Raw genomic sequence first — 17843 nt, 5'->3', positions numbered from 1 at the left:
ACATGATCTTTTAAGGGATTTGAGAGTGTTCTAGAGAAATAGGACATCCAGATGAAGACTGTCTGCCAAATCAGCAGGAATGTACTCTGATTTTCATTAGAAAAAGTAAGTGCCTAATTTATGAATAAATGATAATCCCATAATTTTAGAACAAGCCACATCTCAAGCAAAGGAAGTAATATGCCTCTAACACTTAAGGGAGAATAAGATGATATAAACTATGGTACCAAGATAATGATTCATGACAAAAATCTATGGGAGATTGGCCTGAGTAGCTGGATATCAATCTTTATCCTTGAGTGTTCTTGCTTCATTCATCTGAGCGAGGCTTCTTGGAATTGTCCTCACAATTGGGATTCAGAAAGCCTATTCTTCCAGACTGTGAGCTAGTGTGTCTTTGCAAATAAATGTTCTGTGTGTCTCATAATAAGCACAGGTGATGGAGGTGGCAGCACCTTCAGAGAAAGAAATAAGATCATACACAGTGACCCCATGACTGAGCTCCCATCACAGAGCAGAGATGCTGCTGGAATTAAAAGGGAATGTGCCAGGCAGGAGCAATAGTGCAATGGGTAGGGCATTTGCCTTGCATGAGGCTGACCCAGATTCTATTCCCAGCATCCCATATGGTCCTCCAAGCACTGCCAGGAGTAATTCCTCAGTGCAGAGCCAGGAGTAACCCCTGAGCATCGCTGGGTGTGACCCAAAAAAGCCAAAAAAAAAAAAAGAATATTGACAGAGGGATCTAAGATATAACTTGGTTATAACTAAGAGGGCCTGCCTTGTGTGTGAGCAGTCCTGAATTTAATCCTCAGTTGAACTAAAAAAAAAAAAAAGTTTATCAGAGAGTGATTATTCAAGCTGGTCCAATCTGAAAACAAAAGTTCTTATAAGAGAGAAGCAGGAGAATCAGGGTAGAGTGATTAATGGGAGATGGAATAATGAAAGAGATAGTAGATTATAAGTCCAGGTGTCAAAATGTACAGATTCCTCTAGAAGATATCCAAGGCAAGTAAATGATTCTCTTTTAGAGACTCCAGAAGAAACATCGCTTGGCTAACACCTTGACTATGTGGTTTTTTGTTTGTTTGTTTGTTTGTTTTACTTTCAGAGCTGTAAGATAATAATTTTTTTTTTTTTTTGCTTTTTGGGTCACACCCGGCTATGCACAGGGGTTACTCCTGGCTCTCACTCAGGAATCATTCCTGGTGGTGCTCGGGGGACCATATGGGATGCTGGGAATCGAACCCAGGTCAGCCGCATTCAAGGCAAACGCCCTACCCTCTGTGCTATCACTCCAGCCCCAAGATAATAAATTTTTGTTGCAGTAATGCATCTCTTAACCATCAAGACACATTGTGAGAAATGCATTTCAAGGTGACTTTGATTTGGTGCAAATGTCATAGATTACATTTAACCAACATGGCAGAACCTCCTATAAACCTCGTCTATATTCAGTAGCCTAATGGGATCTGTTACTGAACAAATCACTGTTCATTGCTCTGCTATCATACAGTATATTAAACCTCTAACTTTGTGGTAATGTATTATAGAACCAACAGGAAATTAACATTATGTTAAAGCCTTTTTAAAAAGTTTATCATTTGGGGGCCCAGGGAAATAACTCAATGCACTCAGTGAATAGCTTGCATGCCAGATGCCTGGGTTCAATCCGCAGCCCCAAAGGGTCTGTAAAGCAACTCTGATCACTTATGAGTATGACCTGCCCCCAAAACTCATAAATAAAACAGCTTTCTCATTCTTCCTTCTTTTGTACATTCCATGTTCAGTCTCGTTCCATTATCCCTGGAGCCGCTTCCTGAAATCATGACCTTCTACTGTGAAGATATGAACACAGGCCATTTCTTCTTCCAGAAAGGTTTTACCATCTTTTTCTCCTTTTCATTCTGCACAGTATTCTCTCTCTCTCTCTCTCTCTTTCTCTCTCTCTCCTTCTGTTAAGTGTGATGTTTTCTGCAAAGTTTCTTCTCTTCTCCCCCTCACAGGGCTTAGCAAGCACTCTGGCTGCTTGCTGACCTTGAGAAGAAATCTATGTAAGCTTGTTCTTCAAGCCTCTCTTCAAGTTCTCTCTTGAACACATTTCTTGTTTGCTTGCCTCTATTTATTTGCTTACTGAATATTTCCAGTTGGAGAAGCCCTTGTTCTCTCTTAAACACACTTCCTTCTTTCCCCCTGCTCACATGTTTCTAAGCAAGTATCATTCAATATCAAGTACCTTGTTTCATGATATAGAGACAGAGAGAGAGAGAGAGAGAGAGGAAGAGATCTGCATCATTGAGAGATCTTGCATCAATCTGAGTCATTGAGAGTCCAAGCGTCATTAGTTTTATGTTAATTCCGTTTCTAATTAGCAGGAAATGTTAAAAATTCTAAGCCAAAAAGGAAGGTTCTACAAAATTTATGAAAAATGCAATTACGTCAGAATCTCCCTTTCCTCCAGCCTATCCACTGGGAAATAGAAATAATCCTAGCATCTTCCTCCTTGGGTTACTACAATAAATGATGAAACGTGACTGCTAGGGAACAGAGTGGAAGTACAGCAATTAGGGCACTTGCTTTGCATGCATCCTACCTGGTTTGATCCCTGGAACTCCATATAGTTCTCTGAATATCATCAAGCGTGATCCCTGAGCACAGAGCCAGGAGTAAGCCCTGAATACTGTCAGACGTGCCCTGCTATCCCCCCACCCCCAATATACTCTCACACAAAAGGGGCTAACATCACACCTCAAACATTAAAATTGCTCAGTAGCTTTAGTTATTAATTACTCTTATTTATGAGAAGTAAAGTAATGCTTCTTGGCATTTGTTGAGCTAGTACTATATTCCAGGTAAGTGTTGTGGTTGCTGCCACTTTTAATCATTAACTAGCTTTATATAGTTAAAACTGTTCTTAGCAAAACAAGGAACTGAGACACAAAGAAATAAAGTAGCTTGCTTAAGGTTAATCATTCAGCCGAGATTCAAACCCAAGCAGGCAGCCTGACTCTAAGGCTTGTACAAATAATCTCAATGCTACATATTTCATTAGTTCTAAGATGCACATAGCAGAATGGTTGTACAATAGCTTAATTGACTGCATTCATTTTCTTATGAGGCAGACAATAATGAATACCTAGCAACTGATAGCATCTTAAGCATGTGAGTACACGGCTTCATTGTAGCGTCACTGTGAAGAAGCTCTGGTTCCCACTGACATTCTCAAAGAAGCCCTTTTGCAAACTGGAAGTATAATTCCAAATGATAGGAACCAGCATTATTGGACTTTGCAAAGACCTGAAATGATCTTTTGTTGTTAGAAGAAGGGAAGGAGGCCAGAGATAGGACACTTATATAGCTGAGTAGCCAAACTTGAGACTTGCAGATCAGAGGGTGGTCAAGGCAAACCTGCTGTCTCCTTACTCAGAGAAGTGGATGCAAGGGTGCAGGAATCCTGGAGTACTTTCTCTGTCCTTCTATCTCTCTCTATCTCTCTTTGTCTCTGTCTGTCTGTCTCTGTCTCTGTCACTCTCTCTCTTTCTCTCTCTTACACACACACACACACACACACACAGCTGGAAGACTAGTCAAAGTTCACAGTGACAAAGACCTAGGAACAAATTAAGAGTAAGATTCTGTGCATATCCCTTAGAGGAAAACTCTCCTTAATTAGAGACCATTTCTTACAAAAGGACAGGGCTTATCAAGATTTCTGTATTCTAATGCCTCTAATCAAGCTTGCACTTAAGCTAAGCATGATTAGTCTGAGTAAGAGATAAATAATGCCACTGTTATTCTGTGATAGGGAAATCATATTCAAACTTAATCAAGATCTTCTAGGGGTCCTTTGGCCCTGTCCCAGAAAAAGCAACATCCTAAGGCTATAATTCAGGTCATAAATATTTTCACCTCACAGCCTCTCATGGGTCTTCAGGTATTTGTAGACCAACTATGAGAATTAATTAATAATGAATGTTGTGGGGCTAGAAAGATAGTACAGTGGGTAGGGTGCTTGCCTTGCACACAGCCAACCCAGGTTCAATTCGACCACCCCACATGATCCCCCAAGCACCACCAGGAGTAATTCCTTAGTGCAGGGCCAGGAGTAACCCTGAGCGTTGCTGAGTGTAGGCCAAAAACAAAATAAGCAAAAATAATAATAATGAATGACATGAAATAAGCAGCAATATTCCCAGAGCTTCACAAATCCAGGATGGGAGTTGGCTTAGGAAAGACTATTGAGGAACTAGGGCTTGTCTGGTCTTTACTGATTCCAGAAAACAGCAATATCTGGTTGACTTTAGTCAAGATCACAACCGTAATATAGAACTGGGCCCAATTGTTCAGACTCTAAAACATTTTCAGACTCTAAGACCACCAGGAAGTCACACTTATATAGAAAAGATGAGAAGAAACCTTCAGGTTGGTTTAGGATACAAGTGTTCTGCCCGCCTAAGGAGTTGGGAACAGTTATTTCTGAGAAAAAAAGAATAACATTTGAAAAATCCCAGTGACATGTAGATATTGTGTACCTATTGACTTTTTCACTTAGGTGAGTTACGAAGTCTGAATGCCCAAATGGATCAAGAATAGAAAGAAGAAAAGACAAAGGAAATCTAAGAACGAAAATAGTTTTTCCCAATAGAAAAGAAATCAGTAGTAACTTTCTCACCTTTAAAAGGAGGATTGCACTGTAGCACTGTCCTCCCGTTGTTCATTTTTGCTCAAGGGAACACCAGTAACTTCTCCATTGTGAGACTTGTTGTTACTGCTTTTGGCATATTGAATATGCCACGGGGAGCTTGCCAGTCTTTGTTGTGCGGGCGAGATACTCTCTGTTGCTTGCCGGGCTCTCTGAGAGGGGTAGAGGAATCGAACCCGGAGCAGCCACGAAGCAAGGCAAACGCCCTACCCACTGTGCTATCGCTCCAGCCCAGCAGGGAAATACCATACAAAAATAAAAAGGAATCAGATTTCAGAGAAAGAATCCAGAGTTCCGACCTCCATCGACAGTTCAGAATCACGGACGCTATCTCCTTTGTCAAGGCGTCAAAAACCAAATGGGATAGACACGTAATGAGATTTGGAGATGACCACTGGACTAGAGCCGTTACCGACTGGATTCCATGGGAGGTCAAAAGACTGCGTGGCTGCCCACCTACAAGATGGTCAGACTTCTTCGTCAAGACCCTGAATGATCGGTTTGAGGCTCTTCGTGTTCCTAGAATGAACAGACACCATTGGGCTACACTAGCACGCGACAGGGATGAATGGAGACATTACTGGCACCCACTCAAGCAAATCGATGATTAACGGGAAGTCAAGTGATTAAGTGATTTCAGAGCTCACTCATCTCAGAGGCCTTTATAATATTTTTGAAAGACTCAACTTTTAAAGCTTGAAGAAGAGAGGCCTAGGAGATGGCAGGGCACCTGCTAGCTGGCACAAGGCTAAGAGTTTGGTCCCCCAGAACCACTCCACTTGCCTGAGTGTTATCCAAGAAGCACCACCAAACAGAGTCCTCAACAGACCCCACAACCTAGGGTGTGGGACACCCACCTCCCTCCTAGTCATGACTGCTACAAGAAGAAAGGAAGAGAAGATGGCTTAAAAGAAAGACCCATGCTTACACCCAGACAATACTAACTTCGGTTGTTAGAACAATAATGATCACCAGCACAAGGAAAAGAGAGAAATTAGAGGATGTAAAGCACATATGGTGCATGTGATCCACAGATTAGTTCTCGAACACTGCAAAGTCCCCTGAGCACTGCTAGTAGCATTCCCTCACCAGAACTAGGAGCAGTTTCTGAGGCCTGCTGAGTGCATGAGTCTCACCCCACCCCCACCTCCTGTCCCAAAGCTACCATACTGCAGCCCTTAGCACGACAAGGATTCAGCTGATTTCTAAGGAGGTTCCATTTGAATTCAGCTCAGTGATCTCTGGGGGGGGGTGACTTGCTGGCACCTTAGAAATGATATCTTGGGGAAGGGGAGGTGCTCCTGGTGGACAGGAAAATGCAGCAAAGCGATAGCACAGTGGGTAAGGTGTTTGCCTTGCACGTGACTGACATGGCCAACCCAGGTTCGATTCCTCTGCCCCTCTCGGAGAGCCGGCAAGCTACCAAGAGTATCTCACCCGCACGGCAAAGCCTGGCAAGCTCCCCATGATGTATTCAATATGCCAAAAACAGTAACAACAAGTCTCACAATGTGTTGTGAGACGTTACTGGTGCCCACCCGAGCAAATCGATGAACAACTGGAGGACAGTGCTACAGTGCTACACAGGGGGCAGTCAAGTGCTGGGGGAGCTGCAATGAGCAGCAGGGTCACCACCAAAGGGTCACCACCAGAGGGGTTGGAGATGAGACTTGTGGGGAACTCTCAAGAGGAAATCTGTAACAGTGAACTTCAGGGAAAGGGCGAAGTCTGAGAATAAGAGTTACTAGCACGCTGAAGAGCAGAGAGAAGCTGGCCCCTCGGAATCAGCTGGAGGCTGGGTGAAGAACCACTGAGAGATGCTCAAGGTCTCCGAGTCTTTCCGCGCAAAACCAAGGTAGAAAAGAGAGAGAGACAAATTTAGACTGTGAAGCAGAAAAGCACAGAGCTTTGTGGAAGAAGCCTGTGGAGACTGCACACTTTCCCTAAAACTAATAAAACAGAAGATCCATTCTTTCCCTTTTGCCGTGCTCATCAAAAGATCAAACAAATGATGGCCAAAAAGCAAAAATGTGAAGGAAGATGGGTAGGAGAAGTCAGGCTGGTGAGGAGGGGAAGGAAACCCATATCTGCAGGCAGAATCTTACAGGTGAGTCTGGGGCTAAGGGTTTCCAATTACAGGGAAGTGTGGGAAGGCAGAGGGGATATGAAATATCGTGTTTGTGTTTGTTCTGTGCAGAAAAGAAGGATCTTCCTGCCTCAAGGACAATTTTCACAGAAAATGAAACATACTGTGTGGGAGGGTAGGGTGGAGGGTGGTCTCTATATGGTCACAAAACAGCCCTGACAGACTTTGCTCACTCTGGGCAGTCTGATGACATGCCCACAGCCCCTTCCCTGCCGAGTCCCGCGGCTCTGCAGACACCCAGCTAGGACCTTCAGGAGTCCTTCAGGCCATGCAAGAGCATTCCTTGAAACCCACAAAACAAGAACACATGCACCACAAAAGTGTCTCCTTTTGTCTGAATATTTCTTCTCCACTTTTCCTTCTCCTCCTTTCAACGCATACTATATTCCAACACATCTGGAAAATATATTCACCTTTCTTTCACTCTGGAGAGTGCTTCGGATGCTTCTAAGGTTAACTTTAAATTCATTCATTCGATTCTGTGGTTGTTTTGGGGGCCACACCTGTTGGGACTTGGGGGCCACACCTGTTGGAGCTTGGGGGCCACACCCAGTTCTGTGTTCAGGGGATCACTCCAAGTGGTGGTGCTTGGAGACCATTTGGTGCCTAGGATCAAACACGAGACTCCTCCATGCAAACCATGTGCTCAGCCCTTGGAACTCTTCCTGGCCCCTTCAATAACCTGCCTTAAAGGTTCACTTCTCCCACAGTTATGCAGTGTAAATATTCTCTCAAACCCTGTGCCCAGCACACAAGGATCCCACTTCCCATCAATTCTCTCTTACCCCTTTCTACCTGTGCCAATTCCTCATGTCTTTAATATTCACCTTTCCCCCTTACAGAGACATTGAGACATATTATTCATTCATTTGTAGCACACCACACAGTGGCATTGTACATTCACAACCACCACTAAATCCAGAACATTTGTTTGTCCACAAATCTATCAGTACTCACTCCCTGCTCCCTACCCCTTTCACCTCAAGCACTCACTCATCACAACCTCTAATCTGCCTTTGATCCCTGCAGCTGATACACCTCTTCCGGGTCTTTCAAGAAAGTGGATTCATAAACTGCATAGTGTTTAGTGACTGTCTTCCTTTAATTCATGTTCAAGGGTTGCCTATGTTTGAGCATGTATCAATGCTTCATGATTTCCTATTGCCAAACAGTAAACCACCATATAAAATACACTAAACATGTTTGGGGTGTTCCACATTATGAAATATTCTCAGTTGATAGGTGTTGGATTGTATTCACTTAGGACTATGATGAACACTCTTTCTATGAATATTTGTACAAGGGGTGTGTGTGTGTGTGTGTGCGCGCGTGCGCACATGTGCACGCGCGTTTTTCCATTTTTCTTGAAGCTGGGTCATATGGTAATACCATTTTTAAATTTTAAGGAACTGCCAGACTGTTTTCCAAAGTGGCTACACCATTTTACATTGCCATGGGCAAGATATGAGGGTTTCAATTTCTCCACATTCTCAATAACACATGTTATTGTCTAAGATTCAATTTTAACAGGAAACAGATACATATAGGCAATTTGTTGATCTTTTACTCTGTGCCAGCATCTGTGTTTAGTGTTCTGCATGTGTTATCTTGTTTAATCTCTGCAATACCCTAAGAAGCAAATATCATTTTCCTCTTTTTTGCAAACTGAGATAACAAGAATTAGGATTTAGTGATTAGACAAAAATACCAGCAGATGAGCAGGGACACATGTTCACTGTCTGCCTCTAAGATTCACTTTCAATTATTGCCCTAGGTAGATTCCCACGGCGCCTTTCCAACCCCTGTCCATAGGGCCATTTCTTTTCAAAGTAGAGCTAGTAATGGCTTGCATACTACCTTGTGTTGTTCTCTGGCTAGTAAGCACTTTGTTGGTTAGAACTATTCTTCCTCCATTTTCTACTGGGGAAGTAAAAACACAATGAATTGGGAGGAAAAACATTCAGAGTTTCACATTTTTGTCTTCACTTTTCTAAGAGGTGAGGGATAAATGGAGGAGAAACCATTTTTTCCTTTCAGCTTGATTCCATGATGTTTAAGTAAAGCAAGAAGAAATAGGCTGTAATGATACACTCTCAAATTCACATAATCCGTAAAACTGTAGAAATTTGCATTTCAGAGAGTGACCTGTTTACATTTTTGAAGCAAGATTGAAACTGTAGGTCTCTCACACACACATACACATGCACACACAAACACCCCATATACATACATTTACACTGTGCATTACCCCCATTTTATACATAAGCAAAAGAGATAGTAACATATTCATTAGACCACAGTTACACAGCTAGAAAATAATAGATACAACTCTGGCTCTTAAGTTGATGTTTTGTTTTGTTTTTCATAATATCATCCTATCTCAGATGTTCAAGAAGGAGCAATGTGAGTGGGACCTAGGGTCCAATTTACTTGTCCCCTTCTCTTCTGTCAGTTTATGTCTACTGCAATCTCTCCTACACCTTCTAGCTCGGTGTAATCTGGTCTTACATTCTCATCTTTGCACCCTCTATTCCCAAACAATGAGAAAGTGCAATTGGGATTCATGGACTTGGGTCTTCGGGTTTTGAAATGATGGTCTAGGACTGGATGTTATGTGAATAGTCTCTTCAAAACATTCTCAGTGTCAATGGATTCCAAGTGTTACCAAAAAAATTCTGTCAGGAAGACAATAAATTCCACAAGTTAAATCTGGGTCAGCTTGATGATGTTCTCATTAGTTTTCTCTCCTAGACAAAAATGAATGAGCATCACAGAAAGAAACTTCAAGTAAATCTGAGAGCTTGGTTTTAATCCAATATGACAATAGTCATTCAATCTCCCTGAACCTCTGTTTCTTCTACTATTAAAAAGTGAATAAAACATTTGGCTGGATTACATGGTCCCTTAAGTGCCCTTTAAATATGAAATAATACGAGTCTTTAAAAATGAAGAAGGGGCCTCTCTGGGAGGAAGAAGACAGGGAATGGGATAAAATTCTGGAGTCTACAAATGAGTTCAAGGGTCAATCTCCTGATAGAAATGGATAAAACATTGTGAGTTCATGTTGGAAGAAAGAGGGTTCCTGGCTTCCATAGATTCACAATAGGATGAATAGTCTCCCAAATTTACCAACACTGACTGGCTCAAGACTAAAATGGATCTTTTATTGAAACAATCTAATCAAAGCAGATAGAGTGTTAACTAGAATTCATCTGCCCCACAGGGACTGGGAGGGGTGGGGGGTGGGGTTTTATTGGGGTTCTTCATGGTAAAAAAAAAAGTATTGGTAAAGGGAAATGTGTTTGATATTTGCATGACTGAGACCTAAACCTGAAAGCTTTGTAAACTTTCCCACGGTGATTCAATAAATAAATAAATAAAAAAGAAAAGAAAAGACTAAAATGGAAAATCAGAGAATTATAGGGAGGTACATCCCTATATATCATGCAGAAGAGTAAGTTTATATTGAGGGCAAACTCAAGGTCCTCTCTTCCTGCAAACATGATACAAAACATTGTTGGCAATGACTTGGCAGAACTTTCTAAAGGTTTTTCCCATAAGTTAAAAAGTGAGGTAGAGGAGTGCTTCTCAGTGTATGAGAAAGCCCACCTGCATCCAAACTGTCTTCAGATGACGGTTTCAAACACAGATTTTATCCATCACACACAATATTTCTGGGGTGAGCTGTTCTCAGGATTGAGGATTGAAACCCACTGAGAATTTTACTCACATTTAAGATGAGATGATTGTTCTCCACTTGAGAACCAATATTAGAGATTCATACACAGAGCTTACTCCTTTGTGCATATTCCTAAGCAGAGTCTTTAAACACTATGGTTGTCTCTTGGGTTTTAGTTTAGGTCCATAGATAAGCAATAGAGTAAGTTTTATATCCAATTAAACTGACAAATCTAGAAGAAGTATAAAAATCTAGAAGCTGTGTTGGTTTTCCCTAGGAATGTTTGTGATTTGAAAACAACTATAAATACAGAACTGTGAGTGGGACTAAGCTTCTGGGACTTATTCTGATCATTGAAATGCAATATTCCATTACCTTCACATAAGAGGAAATGGCTTGGCAGGAAAAAGTCTGAGATATATGCTATATGCCCTATTGTCTTTACCCACCACTCAACAAGAAGAAAAAATGAGAGAGCTGCTATTTTTAAAACAAGAGGCAAAAATTTAAAAATCTAATAAACAAGCCTATTTTAAACAGAATCATATCAACACAGTGGGTCTTCATTTTAAGCAAATTAACTTAGAACTTAACCTTAGGTTCATGTGTATGTGGCGTGTGTGTGTGTGTGTGTGTGTGTGTGTGTGTGTGTTAGCATCCCCTTGCATTATGCCTTCTGGTTTAATCTACATAACCAAAAAGTTACCACTTATTTGTGTACTTTTATACCCTTGGCACTTGTGATCAAATCCAGGGTCTCATGAACTGGAAGCAGATTCTCTGCCACTAAGCCACCTCCCCAGCCCCATTTTAGCCATTTCTAAATGTACTGTACATTAGGGATACCACATGGTTACCATGGTTCATCTTTGGAAGCTTTTTACTGTACCTCTTAGCTATTAAACACTAATTTCCGGGTCTGAGAGATAGTACAGGGGTTACAGCAGTTGCCTTGCATCCTATCAATCGAAATTCAGATCCCCAGAATCACATATGGTAACCCAAATACCACCAGGGGTCACTCCTGAGCACAGAGTCAAGAATAGGCCCCCAGGGCACTACCAGATGTGTTCTAAAAAACAAAAAAGTCAGTAAATAAACAATATTCACCAGTTTCCTGGTTCTTCCTCCTCCCAGACTGTTTCCATTTAATATTGCCTTTGTGAAATGAATGGCTCTAGGTGCTTTATTTAAATGGAATCATAGAATATCTGTCCCTTCACTCCCCCACTTACAAAGCATATTTTCAAGGTTCATCTATGCTATAACATGTGCCAAATTTCGTCCATACTGAAGGAAACAATATTCCATCATACATATAAACCCAATTTTGTGTACCACTTCTTCCATCAATGAACATTTGAGTTGTTTTCTCCTTTTGGTTGTTGTGTTCATATGACAATGAACCTCGGTGAGCAGATACTTGATGTAGTCCTGGTCTTGATTGTCTATGGTAGGGAGCTTACATTTTAGTAATTCTCCAGGACCTTAAAAACTTACAACAGGAAACACTAATGTCAAACTCACAAAATCAATGAATTGCAGGAGTACTTATTCCTTCACTAACCTAAATTAACTACCTGCTCAGTCTTATATTTATCTTTCATTTGTTTTTATGATGTGTCCCTTCCTTTATATTCATTCATGCATTTATTTACTCATTCTATTCAGACATGTATTTATTGAGCACCAACAGTGTGTCAAGGATTACATTAGGCCCTGGAGATACATGGGAAAAGGCAGATATCATCCTTATGAAAGAAATAATAACCAAATAAGGAACAAATGTATCATTCCAAACTGATTAGTTCTTTTAGGGGAAAATTGAGTGAGTTATGAGAGTCTAAAATAACAAGAATGCTGAATTGGTCACAAGAGGATGGCAGCCTTCCCAGAGGGGACAGTTGAACAAGGATAAGCAGGTGTTAGGTGGCCAGTGAAGGGAAAGAGCATTGTCTATGTAAGAGCTGCCTCTGTTCAAAGGTACTGGGGCAGGCAGGCCAGAGAGATGGTACAGAGGTTAAGGCATTTGTCTTGCACACACTGACTCTGGTTCAATCCCTGGCAACACACATGGTCCCCTGAGCAACAGAGTCAGGAGTGATCCTTGAGAATCACCAAGTGCCCCCCCCCCACCAAAAAAAAAGGCACAGGGGCCAGGAATTGTATGAGAAGAGCTCTTCAGGAGAGTGGGGAAAGAGAAGCTGTAAAGAAGCCAAACATGCCTTCTATGTCTGTCCCTCTCTTTCTGACTCATTTGTGGAACATAAAGAAAAAGAATGAGAAACTAACATCCCAGAATAGTAGAGATAAGGACCAGGAAGTTTGCTCCACGACTTGGAAGCCGGTCTCACACGCTGGGGGGAAAGGCAGCTCAGATAGAGAAGGGACCACCAAGGAAAGGATGCTTGGAGGGCCCACTCAAGATAGGAGTGTGTGCTGAAGGTAGACTATAGACTGAACATGATGGCCACCTAATGCCTGTATTGCAAACCACAACACCCAAAGGGAGAAAGAAACAACAACAAAATGCCCAACTTTACTATTCCTAATTATTCTTCATTCTTAATTTTTTTTTAAATTTTATAAAGTAGTTCACAATATTTTATTACATTTAATATTTAAAACCAATCCCACCACCATTACACTACCATATTTCAGTTGTTTCTATGCACCTGACACGGGGGGGGGGGGGGCGCTGGGAGATGGTGAGGGAGGAATACTGGGAACATTGGTGGTGGAGAACGGGCACTGTGGAAGGGTGGTGGACGAATGGGTACTCGATCATTGGATGACTGAAATGTAAGCACTAAAAGTATGCAAGTCTGTAACTGTACCTCACGGTGATTCATTAAAAAATAAAAAATTTATTTTTTTTTAAAGGGAGGCGGGACTGGAGTGATAGTACAGAGGGTAGGGGGCTTGCCTTGCAAGCAGCCCACCTGGGGTTAGATTCCCAGCATCCCATATGGTCCCCTGAGCACCACCAGGGGTAATTCCTGAGTGCAGAGCCAGGAGTAACCCCTGTGCATCGCCGGGTTTGACCCAAAAAGAAAAAAAAAAAAGAAGAAGCGAAGCATGCCTAAGGAGATGGGTCTGATCACAGGGGACCTACAGCTATCCCAGCCTTCACTTCAAGAGCAGGGAGAGCCGGCTGAAAACATCCGTCTATGTGTTCAGAGCCTACCTAAGCAGGCCTCTGCTCTCAACAAGGGAAGGCTCTGTCTTCAGAAAGTACAGGAAAGGTGGTTTCCGCCTGCGCCGTGTCTCACTGTGTGTGAAGAGAAGGCAGGAATATGCTCTGCAGAACACAAGGGCTGTGAGCACAGCGTCTGGCTGACTGGCTCATGCGATTAGGAGCTGGGGGTTTGGATTTACAGATTTTTTAAAACTTCTCTTACTATTGTCTAAACATCAGTTATGATAGCTTTAGACAGAGAGTTTACAATTCCACATCAGTTTACAAATCCACATCAGCCTGGTCTTTTGTTGACTGGAGAAATACCAAGGACATTTGGAATTAAGCCAGCCAAGGGTAATCAATTCTGATGCTTCAGGCTATTCGACCACCCATGGGGCCGGGGCGAGATATTTCCTCTTGTATATAAAATGGTACAACAGGCTTTGTGTGGGAGGGCTCTCCTCACCCTCACCCTGCCACATTACAGAGTGGCCACTGCCACAGGCAAGGCGCCTGGCTACCCAGATCAGGGTCCAATTCCGTGTGAGAAAAAGAATGGAATTTCTTTTCCTTTTCATGGACAATTTCCTTTCCCTTATTCAAAAGGGACTGTGGTTTGTGTTTATCTACCTGTAACTCCTCTGAAGCTGCTTTGTAGAGACGGTGCAGGCAGAGCAAAGAAAACCGGGAGAATCTGACAACTTCAAAATATTAAACTAAGACCTCTATGCTAAGATCACTCTGTGCTTTGACACATGCTTGTCTAACTGAAAAGGAGGTGCACGGGCTTGTGAAAGCTGATCAATGTAAGTGATGCCAGAGTTAGGTAAAGTCATTACCAAGAGAAAGCACCATCGTTTCCTCTGGATTGTAGCCCTGTTCTGTACACAGCTTGCCTGGGGGGGTGGGGGGGGGGGGCGTCAGCACTCCCATTAGGTTTTCCTAGTCTAATTAGGAAATACACACAATCGAGGTTCTCTGAAATTAAGAGCCAGCTAATTAGGCTGTGAAGATGTTCCTCTAGAACTTGCTTTGAGTGGGAAACACCTTTCCTCTTATTTGTCACTAACCAAGAATGAGGGAGGTGCTGAGAAGAAAAAGACAATGTCAGTAGATGGGGTAAGAAAAGAATGGAGGGGCCGGAGCAATAGCACAGTGGGTTGGGCATTTGCCTTGCACTCGGCCGACCTGGGTTCGATCCCCGGCATCCCATGTGGTCCCCCAAGCACCTCCAGGAGTAATTCCTGAGTGAAGAGCCAGGAGTGACCCCTGAGCATTGCTGGGTGTGCCCCAAAAAAAGCAAAAAAAAAAAAAAAAAGAAAAGAATGAAGAACTGGTGCTGCCTCTCACATCCTCTCTGCATTTATTCAGCTTCCAGATGACTGAGGAAGTTAAGCCAAATTTTGGGGGGGACACAGCATGGTGTGGTAGGGGCATCTAGAACAGCATAGAAACAAGGAGACTACTTTCAACTATTGGATACCCACCTGCCAGCATTCTTTCTTCTTTCAAAAATGAGTGCGAACATCAGTAGTAAAAACGCCCAACCTCTGGGTCAGGAGAGATAGTACAGCGAGTGTGTATTTGCTTGGCACATGGCCGACCCAGGTTCAATCCCCGGCACCCACTATGGTCCCCCGAGCACACCAGAATTGATCTTTGAGTGCAGACTCAGGTATAAGTCCTGAGCACCACCAGGTGTGGCCCCAAAAGAAAACAAGAACAACAACAAAATGCCCAACTTTACTATTCCTAATTATTCTTCATTCTTAATTTTTTTTTAATTTTATAAAGTAGTTCACAATATTTTATTACATTTAATATTTAAAACTAATCCCACCACCATTACACTACCATATTTCAGTTGTTTCTATCCGGAACCCCAATCCCTGCTCCAAAGAAGAACCAAAAATATATATTATGTATTGTTTGTTATGAAAAACCACTGAAAACGCTACAAAAAAAGTTCCCTTAGAGGAAAGAGTGTGAAGATCATTGTATTTCACCCAGGGATCATTAAGCCCTTCTATAAGAGATCACTAACATGTTGTCAAAGATTGAGACTTGTATCATACATATATACATACACACATCTGTAAAAAAATATTTACCTCTAAGATTGGTTGCCTCCTACTTTGAACCCCAACAAATATGGTGCGGTACTCTTGGAGTATGGGTATGTCGTATAAAGTGTCCAGGAATAAGTTTATTCGTGGGTGAGGCTTGGCCCGAGCGTGTGGAGAGCAGCCGTGAGCGTGGGGTAATTGAGTTCTGGAGGTTTTAGGCTGCTGGGCTGGGTCCTCTGTTTTCTTTCTTTCCCCCCACCCCCTCCTTTAAAAAAAATTGAATCACCATGAATTACAAAGTTACAAAAATATTTATGATTCAGTTTCAGGATTATATTATTCCAACACCAATCTCTGTACTAGTGTCTACTACCCTTCCCCCATGTCCCTAGTCTCCCTCCTGCCCTACAGCCTACATCTGTGTGTTATTGTTCCCCAATGTCATAGAGTTTTCTATCGTAACTTTTCCCCCACAACCCTAACGCACCCTAGTGGCAAGCTTCCTTGCCATAAGAAGACCAGTTCTCTTGCTCTTCATTTCTATTTCCACCAGGCATTTGATATGCCCCTACAAAGTTTCTTTATATCCCACATACAAGAGAGATCATTCTGTCTGTTCATCTCTCTGACTTATTTGGCTCAACATGTTACTCTCCAGATTCATCTACGTTGCAGCAAGTTGCATAACTTTATCTTTGCTATATTGCTATTCTATTGTGTATACGTACCATAGTTTCTTTATTCAGTGATCTGTTCTGCGGCATTTGGGTTATTTTCATATTTTGGCTATTTTATATAGCGCTGCAATAAACATATGGGTGCAGATGTCTTTTCTGCATTGTGCTTTTGGGACTTAGCTATATTTCCAGGAGTGGTCATATTTAAGGTCCAGCCTGAGGAATGTCCATACTGTCTTCCAAAAAGGCTTCCAAAAATGAGCCAGTCAACATTTGCACCAGCAGTGAATGAGACCCTTTCCTTGCCCATTCACAGGACAGAAAGATCTTACTGATGTTTCCAAAGATGGCTGTACATTTGATGTATCTGAACTATGGTTTGATAAGCCCACGAACACAGCACAGCATATGAATTCATCCTAGAAACCAACCTTTGTCCATAGAGGGGTCATTCTAGAATCTCAAGAGACTTTACTTGGGGGACAATAGCAGATCAATCCCAAGAGTCAAAGTCTTCATTATAGAAAAGAGAAGGAGAAAGAAGAAGAAATTACTTTCCTGTTACTTTATTCAAAATAGAAAATTGATACCCTAGAGATAAATTATTCAACTTGATTTAACTCATATTACTTACTGAGTATTATGGTATAGAACAAATTATTTGAAAAGTTCATCTACTCTGTATCAGAGCCTATTTTCTTGTCTAAGAAGTCAAGAACAGGTACAGAATAAACTAAATAAAAGACAAAATGACTGGTTTGTGGACTTGGGCTCACCTAATATGCAGTCAATCCTGGTTCAATCAATGGTACCATGTGGTTCCCTGAGCACAGAGTCAAGAATACCCCGAATTACCCCTAGAGGTGGCCATCCCCCCAACCCTCGACACACACAAACACACATGACTTGTCCTGGCAAGTTAAATGTGAGTTGTCACTTAAAGTTGTGCTGATCTTGAAGTCAAAGGAAATCCCTTTTTCACAATGTTATATCACATTGGGAGAATTCAATGTAAGTGAGATAACAATTCCAGTTGAGAAGACCAAATGAAGTAATGGAAGAGACACTGTTGGTAAATTGTACAAATATAACTTTTTATTGTCTCAGACTGAAATAAAGAAAGCTAGAAAAAATGGGAAGTTTTAGAGGAAAACAAATAGGTCTAGATGGAATAGTGGCAGAACCAATAAAGGATACATTTATCATAGATAAAAATATAGACAAATCTGTGGCAAGACACATTAATATGTTTCCTAAAAATGGAGATTATAGCACAACTGGTAGGGCATTTACCTTGCATGCGGCCAACCTGGGTTCAATTCCTCCATCCCTCTTGGAAAGCCCAGCAAGCTACTGAGAGTATCCTGCCCACATGGCAGAGCCTGGCAAGCT

Source organism: Sorex fumeus, unplaced genomic scaffold (genome assembly GCF_029834395.1).
Source record: "Sorex fumeus unplaced genomic scaffold, SorFum_2.1 ptg000128l, whole genome shotgun sequence".
Taxonomy (NCBI): domain Eukaryota; kingdom Metazoa; phylum Chordata; class Mammalia; order Eulipotyphla; family Soricidae; genus Sorex; species Sorex fumeus.
The sequence above is the reverse complement of the archived record's forward strand: the minus strand, read 5'-3'. Positions refer to the sequence as shown.